Here is an 8305-nt window from a genome sequence, read left to right on the forward strand (position 1 = left end):
CATAGGAAATCTTCAAAAGTACATGAGGCACCACTCAAGGTCCTGGGAATTTGCAGGCACAGTTTAGAGACATAGTTCCAGCTTCAAGCAAGCATAATCACCCTGTCTTTCCCCCAAACCTTTCCTGTCTTATTCAGAGAGAGATGGATGGTTAAAAAAAGTGTGGAATTTGGAGTCAAATGGAGAGTCATTAAATTCTGATGCTGTCACTTATTATCTCTGTGACTTAAGCTGATGACTTAACTTCTCTAAGCCTCATTTTCCTTATCTATAAAACGGAAGTAATAGTGGGCACATTATTAGGTTGTTGTGAGGGCTAAATACACACACATACACACACACACACACAGAGCATTCCTAGCAACTGTCTTGCATATAATAAGTGCTTAAAAATATTAGCTCCATCTTTTCTTCCTTGCTGCCATCAAAGCAGCATTCAGAATTACTTTGTTCTCTAATTTCCTTCTAGGTTATCAGGAAAGTTATGTTCTGTTTCTAATACTCCCTGGAGTAACTCTCTGCTCCGTTTCCTTTATTCCTTCATCTCTACCTGCTTTTGATGATTCCTTCCCAAGCTCCATCCTCTTTCTCATGCCTCCATCTCTCTTCTTTCAAGCAGTTCCCACTTTCCATCTGCCACAATTTCAGAGATCTGTGCCCTGTAAAGGAACTGAGATAACTCCGAGGAGACTGTGGGTCATAAAAATTGTTACTTCCTTTGCTCTTTCATGATGTGTCAATCAATAGTCCTTTTTGTTTATTTGCTTAAGTCATGGTCTTCCCAAAAGCATGGAGAAATTTGTGTTATCTAATGCTAAGCAAAAATCCCTGGACCACAGTCCTATTAAATTCGACAGACATTTTTGGAGCATCTGCTATATGCCAAGCAGTGCCCCAGGCACTAGGGAGATGAAAATAAAGAAGACAAAGTCTCTGCCCTAAAATGCTTACAGTCAAACCAGGCAGACAGACATATAAACACCTACTTTGAATATGTGTGCCTTATGAGGCTTCAAACAGTGCACATGAAAGAATTCCCTGTGCTGTTTTGGTCATGAGATTGTCTTGGACTGGCCAGTCAAAAGGCCCTCCCTGCCCACAGCCCCCTGCTGAGTGGGGAGCCCTGTTCTGCTCACCTGAGCACAGCTCATTGGCTCTACCTGCTTGTGGTGGGTGTCCATATTTTTTTTCTTAGCTGCCCATCATCTAGCTACTGTTTGAGCCTTGGTGAGAGGCAGCGCCCATCTCCCACTGATGGAGCCTGAAAAGACATATACTCTTTCCTGCCCTCCCATCACCACCCAACCCCCAACCAGCTGGGGTGAGAACAGGTGACCTAGACTTGGCCAATCAAATATAGACCCGGGATTGGGACTTGGTCATACAAGGGAACTGAGATGAAGAGGGCTCTTTCTGGCAGTGATTGCAACAATGTCCAGTTTCCAGGGCCAGCAGGGGCAGGGGGACAAGCAGTGAGATCTGGTTTCCAGTGCCCAGGTGTCAGTTACAAGTCACAGCTCCTCCTGTTCAGTGATGGCAGTAGTGTCCGCTCTCGGCTAATTTGGAGGTATGATTTGGCTGTGATTCTGGCTTCTCAGCCTCCCTTTGTTTCTGTTCACTTTCTGAGCCTCTCTCTGATCCAATATCCTTCCAATGATTTTTTTTTCCTTAAACCAGCCAAACTGATTCTTAGCAACTAAGAGCGCTTTGGCTGAGGCCTGGTACAAAAGCATTGTCTCAACAAGCAGCATGCTAATTAACTGATCCGGGTAACCTCTCCTTCTAGGGCATTCAAACTGGAAATATGTGAGTGGGTCAATGAGAATCCAGAACAGAAGCTAAAAGTACACGCCCAGGGGCTATAGCAGATAGCAGGGGCTATGAGTAGGCTGAAATTGTGAGTAAGCAGAAGTTACGAATAAGCAAAAGTTGTGATCTAGCAGAAATCAAAGCACATGCAGAGGAGAGGTAGAGGTGGTAGGTTGACAGCTGCAAGGAAGCAGAAGCCAGAGGCACTGAGTCTGCATGATGGTGAGGGAATGGATGAACTCCTGCTCTCCAAGCTCTAGATTTTCCTTGAATTTGAACTATTTTCCATTTTCCAAACTATATTTCCATTTCTATGAAACTGATTAGCCATAGCCATTCATGGGTTCCCTTGAAATTCCAGGTTCTTATTTCAATGTATATCCTTATAATAGCTTGCCTGTTATTTGAGGTAACCAAGATAAAACCATTCCATATGACCAAAGGGTCCCAAAGATTACAGTGATTCTATGACCAGGAGACAGCAAACAGCTGTCAAACAGTATATCTCAGAAGTCACTGACCTGCCTCTCCAAAGATGTCCTTTCTTTTCCTATCTTCCTTGAAGTGTCCCAGCAGGAGAATCCTTCCTCTGGGCTGGAAAATAATAGTTTATAAGAAGCCCCTGTTTAAAATGTGCTCTATTCACTGGAGAGAAAGAACAGCCAGAGGTGTTTCTCTCTGCATTAGTCATTAGCACCTGAGCAAATTAAATGAGTTCGTTCTTAAACTTGAACTCTTAGAGGTCTGATACTTAGGGGATGAGCTGGTTATAGGGCAGAAAAATTGGACACAAGGGAGGGGAGGGTGGGGAGTAGATAATAGAAAATGGCAGTGAGAGGTCCCAGGGACACTCTAAGGGACTGTCTAGTGGAACATTCCCAGGAGGGAAGGTCCTGGTGGGCAGCCAGTGTGAAGAGTGCCGGGGGCAGTGCAGCCAAAATGACAGCAAATATTCTCACCCCACAATCTGCCTTCTGCCGGCTCCAAAGGATGACCTTGCATAATTTCTGTTACCCTTCAGCTCTTATAGGAGATGGGGCTGGGCTTACGTGGCAGAGTAAGATGGCCAGTCTGCTCACTTTGAGATTCTGCTCAGAAATTACATTAGTTATGCCTTGGGGTTACTTGCATTCATTACCACGGGCTTCATTTTATCTCCTGCAACATACAGTGCCTTCTCATGGCTTGTGCAAAAGGAAATATCTATGTGTCTCACCTCGTCAGTAAGTGGTACACATTCTAGAAAAAAAAAAGTGACTCTGTTAATGAGACTCGACACAGGAAGGAACGAATTTACACATGCCGCTATGTTTGAAGGGAGAGAAGATGCACTGAAGTTGCTTTAATAAAAGCAGAAGTCTGAAGTTATCCCTACAGAGCTTTATTTATTTTCTCAGAGTCTAAAATGTACCTCAGTGTTTGGTGCTTCTCTTCTTCTGAGATTAGTGGGTAGAACTCTTCTTGGAATAGCAGTGAGTCACATCAGGGTGCAGGTAGGAGAAAAATATTAATGTCAGGAACCCATCTTTTCTTTCTTAGGCTATGCACCTCGGCTGCTGGGGGCTGAGCTTGCCCATCAGCTCCGTTTGTGCGGCCAAGTGACTTACCGTGGATTATAAATCAGTGATGAGCCATGTGGAAAGCAGATGGGGAGTTGAATGCATCCTCCACATCTCTGTCTTGTGACTGGCTGAAGTCCATGTGCAATTTTGAAAAGGATATTCATCATTTTAAATTGCTCCGTGGGAGCTTTGCAGTTCATAATGTGCCTCTTAGGTACTTCTCAGAGATGGGTTTGCCTTGACACGGTTTGCAATTTCATAACAGCAAAAGGGCATCTTGGGCTGTTAGGATAGAAAAGCTAATTTTGAAAGAATTGGCAAGAAATAGGGTTGGGAGGGAGGGTGAGGAGTGGGAGCTAAAGGGGTTTGAAATATTTGGGCTGAATTCTACCCCATAATGTCTGTCACTGGAAATTCCCAGTGTCTGGCAATAGCTTTGCTATCCCTGCCTCAGTCCAACCCTCAAATACTGTTGGGAAAATCTACTTAGGCATGAGCCTTCAGATGATGAAAATATACTTGCTCTTGTGGAAAAACAATTAAAAACCCAGAAGTATAACAGTTTAGCAATACTAGAGTTGATCATCTGCAAGAAAATAGATCATTACTGAAATGGTTGTGAGCCAAACACATCTGCTACATTCTTTGCCTTATTTTGCGGCTTTACTCCGAGGAATCCTCATCGGCAGTGTTGTGTGTTGTGTTGTGTGAGTGGAGTTGACTGTCAAGTGGAGAGTTGATATGTGAGCACCACCTCCCCGGACGTCCAGGTGAAAACGAATCAGCAATCAACAACCTGGGAAAATAGGCATCTTAAGCAAATGTGCTCTAAAGTCAAGAAGAGAGGAAAACAGAATTGGATCTGATTCTTGCAGCACAATAAATATGAGCAGAGTATTATATGTGCTGAATAGGAAAGCATGAGATTTCTACAAGCCCTGCAGGGGAAGGGGAGTCAAGAACAGCAGACCCAATAGGGCTACTGTTGCAGAGTGGGCTATATTTTTCATATGTTAAACATGTCTTTTCGAGAACTCCCAGAGGGTATTTCTATACAAAGTACATGTAACAAAAATTGGGAAGTGGTGCTCTAAGAACTATAAATATAGTAATTGTATTTTCACTTCTTGCATTGATAGTCAAGGCAGATAGGTGGAGAAAGCTTTCCCTGAATAGTGCCTTGCAGTCTAAACTTCATAAATACATTCCATTAGTCGACACATCTTTTTTGAGCACCTCCTGTGTGCCAGGAACTTATCCACAGTCGTGAACAAGATAGACTTGAACTGGAGTAGATGGTCATCATGAAGGTGTCTGAGAAAACAGACCTTCCTGGACATGCTGTGGTCCTGGTGCTTCCCCCTGTGTCTTCCCCACAGTGTGCAAACACTCCCATCTTGCCTTTCTTGTTTTCTCTCCTTTTTTTCTTAAAACAAATTTTATTTTCCATTCTCTTGCTTTTTCTCTTGGTTTTTCTTTTCCTACCTCACCATGAACTTCCACTTCACTTCAACCAATTCTCCAAACCAGTGGCCCTACAGCTTTTCACTCTTTTTTTTCCCCCAGAATGTGATTTATTTTGCCTCCGTATATACCATATTTGGGGGAAGGAGGAGGAGAAGGGAGCCCATCTTTCCCGAAAAATATGCAGTATACCTTTCTTAAATGTCTTAATGTCCTCTTAGAACCACCTGATTTTTGAATGCTGGTACTTGAGTAAGTGTGAACTAAATCTAATGACATCCTGTTTTTTAATGTATTACTATTCCTTTTTCTGTTCTTTTCTTTCCTTTGCAGTTATTGTCATTATCTCTTATGATCGTTCATCATCCACTCTTGTCCTCACTTCTCTCTTACCCCTCTGAGATTTCACGGGTCCTCCCTTAAGTGGGCTTCAAACTCGATTCCCGTAAGGTACAGGAAGACTTTCCAAGAGAGGACTTGTACAAATGAAGGTTTTAAGGAAAACTTCAATGTCATATCAATGAAATCGATCCTCCCCAATTTCTAATACCCCTACTCCTACTACATTTGAGAAAGGCACATACCTCACTGATCCCAAATCTTGCTGTGGGAAACAAGAATATAATCGATGGAAAACCAAGAGAAAGAACAAGAGAATGGGAAATAAAGTTTGTTTTAAAGCGAGAGAGTAGCACAGACACATATATACTACCAACTGTTAAATAGATAGCCAGTGGGAAGTTGTTGTATAACAAAGGGAGTTCAACTCGAGGATGGAAGATGCCTTAGAGGACTGGGGCGGGGAGGGTGGGGGGGACTCGAGGGGAGGGGAGTCAAGGAAGGGAGGGAATACGGGGATATGTGTATAAAAACAGATGATTGAACTTGGTGTACCCCCCAAAAAGAAAAAAAAAAAAGGAAAAAAGGTCTTAATCTAGAAACAAGTAAATTCACCTATGGATGAAATAATTAGTTAGACAAAGTGTCCTCATTTACCTTATTAAGAGAAGAACTTTCAATAAAACATTAGTTTTTATGTTTAATAGTTATTTATAAAATTTTTTAAAATTATGTTTTGGTCAGTTTTAATATAAAAATTATTTGTCAATTGTGCATTAATAATAATTATAATAGTAATTAATCTGGAGGAAAATTTTTAACACTTAGAGCCTTATGCTCACAGAAAATATAAAACTTGCATGAAAACTTCAGTTTCTAGACAGTTGACCCTTGAACAACGGAGGGTTAGGGGCATCCCACAAACATTTGAGTTTAACTTATAGTTGGCCCTCCATACCCGCTTTTTCTCCATATCTGTGGTCCACACCCTGGGATTCTAGCAACCCCGGAACTTGTAGTGCTGTAGAATTTACTGTTGAAAAACTCCATGTATAAGTGGACCTGAGCAGTTCAGTCCCGTATTGTTCAAGGGGTCAACTCTATGTGTTTGTTGCAGAGAAATGTGTGAAGAGGATAAGTAAAACACTTGTGAGTAGAAAAATACAATATAAAATTTCGTTGTCAGGGAGGATACTATCGTGGACTGGAAGTACAGGTTCAGATAGAAGGGAAGATGTAAAATTTCATTTTCAGAAGCACTATTATATGTTGTTAAATGGATGATGGTGGGAACCAAATTTATATGGTGTTAAAATTCCTTGACTACTGCTATTGACTGAATGTTTGTATACCCTCAAAATTTATAAATTGAAAACTAATCCTCAGTGTAATGGCATTGGAGTGTTAACCAATCACCCTCTGGCATTGGTCACTTACTCATCTGTGGTATTGATTAGACAAGGATAAGAGGGAGAGAGGAGAAAGTTTCTGATTACTAGAAAAAGCCATACCTTGAAATTTCATTGGAAAAAAATGAGTACAAACTGCACAAACAGTGCAAATTGAAGAACATCAGTGTAGTACAAGGGTAAGCGAACTTATTCTGTAAATGGCCAAATAATACCTATTTTAAGCTTTTCAGGTTGTATGCCATAGAGTTTTTGTGACAACTTCACCTCTGCTATTGTCAGCAGCCGTACACCATATGTAAACAGATACACCTGCCTGTGTTCCAATCAATCTTTATTCATAAAAGCAGACAGTGGGCTGAATTTAGCCAACTCCTGGTGTAATACATGATCCATGACCCACAAGAAGCTTGATGCTGTATTGGGCAGTGGTTGAATCTTGAAGTTACCTAAAGGGAATATTTGTCTCACATTGTCAAGATGAAGACATTTAGCTTGATCCTTTGACCTGTCACTGAAGGCTAAGGTTCCCAAATATTTTGGTGTCCTCACAACACGGCAGCTGGCTTCCCCCAGGTTTTCTGAGAGAGAGCAAGGAGAAAACCACAATGCCCTTATGAACTGTTGTAAGTCACACATTGGTCACTTTTGCTACATTCTGTTTGCTAGAAATGACTCACTGAGTCTAACCGTCAGAAAAGAAAAAATACAGATGGCCAAAAGGCACATGAAAAGATACTCAACATCACTAATTATTAGAGAAATGCAAATCAAAACCACAATCAGGTATGACCTTACATCAGTCAGAATGGTCATCATCAAAAAGTCTACAAATAATAAATGCTAGGAGGGTGTGGAGAAAAGGAACCCTCTTATACTGTTGGTGGGAATGTAAGTTGGTATAGCCACTATGGAGGTTCCTTAAAAAGATAAAAATTGAGCTACCATATGACCCAGCAATCCCGCTCCTGGGTATATATCTGGAGAAAACCATAATTCAAAAAGATACATGCACCTCCCCCGGCTCCCAATGTTCATTGCAACCCTATTTAGAATAGCCAAGACATGGAAGCAATCTAAATGTTCATTGACAGAGGAATGGATAAAGAAGATGTGGTATATGGGACTTCCCTGGTTAAGAATCTGCCTGCCAATGCAGGGGAGACAGGTTTTATCCCTGGTCTGGAAAGATCCCACATGTCACAGAGCAACAAAGCCCGTGAGCCACAACTACTGGGTCTGTGAGCTAGAGCATGCGAGCCAAAACTACTGAGCCCACATGCTGCAACTACTGAGGCCCTCTCGCCTAGAGCCCATGCTCCACAACAAGAGAAGCCATCCCACTGAGAAGCCTGAGCTCCACAACGAAGAGTAGCCCCCGCTCCCCACAACTAGAGGAAAACTGTGTGCAGCAACGAAGACCCAACACAGTGAAAAAATAAAAAAAAAAAAAGATGTGGTGTATATATATATACAATTGAATATTGCTTAGCCATAAAAGAGAATGAAATAATGTCACTTGCAACAACATGGATGTACCTAGAGATTATCATACAAAGTGAAGTGAGAAAGACAGATATCATATGATATCACTTATATGTAGAATCTAAAATAATGATACAAATGAACTTATATACAAAGCAGAAATAGACCCACAGACATAGAAAACAAACTTATGGTTGCCATAGGAGAAGGGGCAGGGGAAGAAACAAATTAGGAGTT

The sequence above is a fragment of the Hippopotamus amphibius genome, chromosome 14 (genome assembly GCF_030028045.1).
Source record: "Hippopotamus amphibius kiboko isolate mHipAmp2 chromosome 14, mHipAmp2.hap2, whole genome shotgun sequence".
In the NCBI taxonomy this organism is placed as follows: Eukaryota; Metazoa; Chordata; class Mammalia; order Artiodactyla; family Hippopotamidae; genus Hippopotamus; species Hippopotamus amphibius.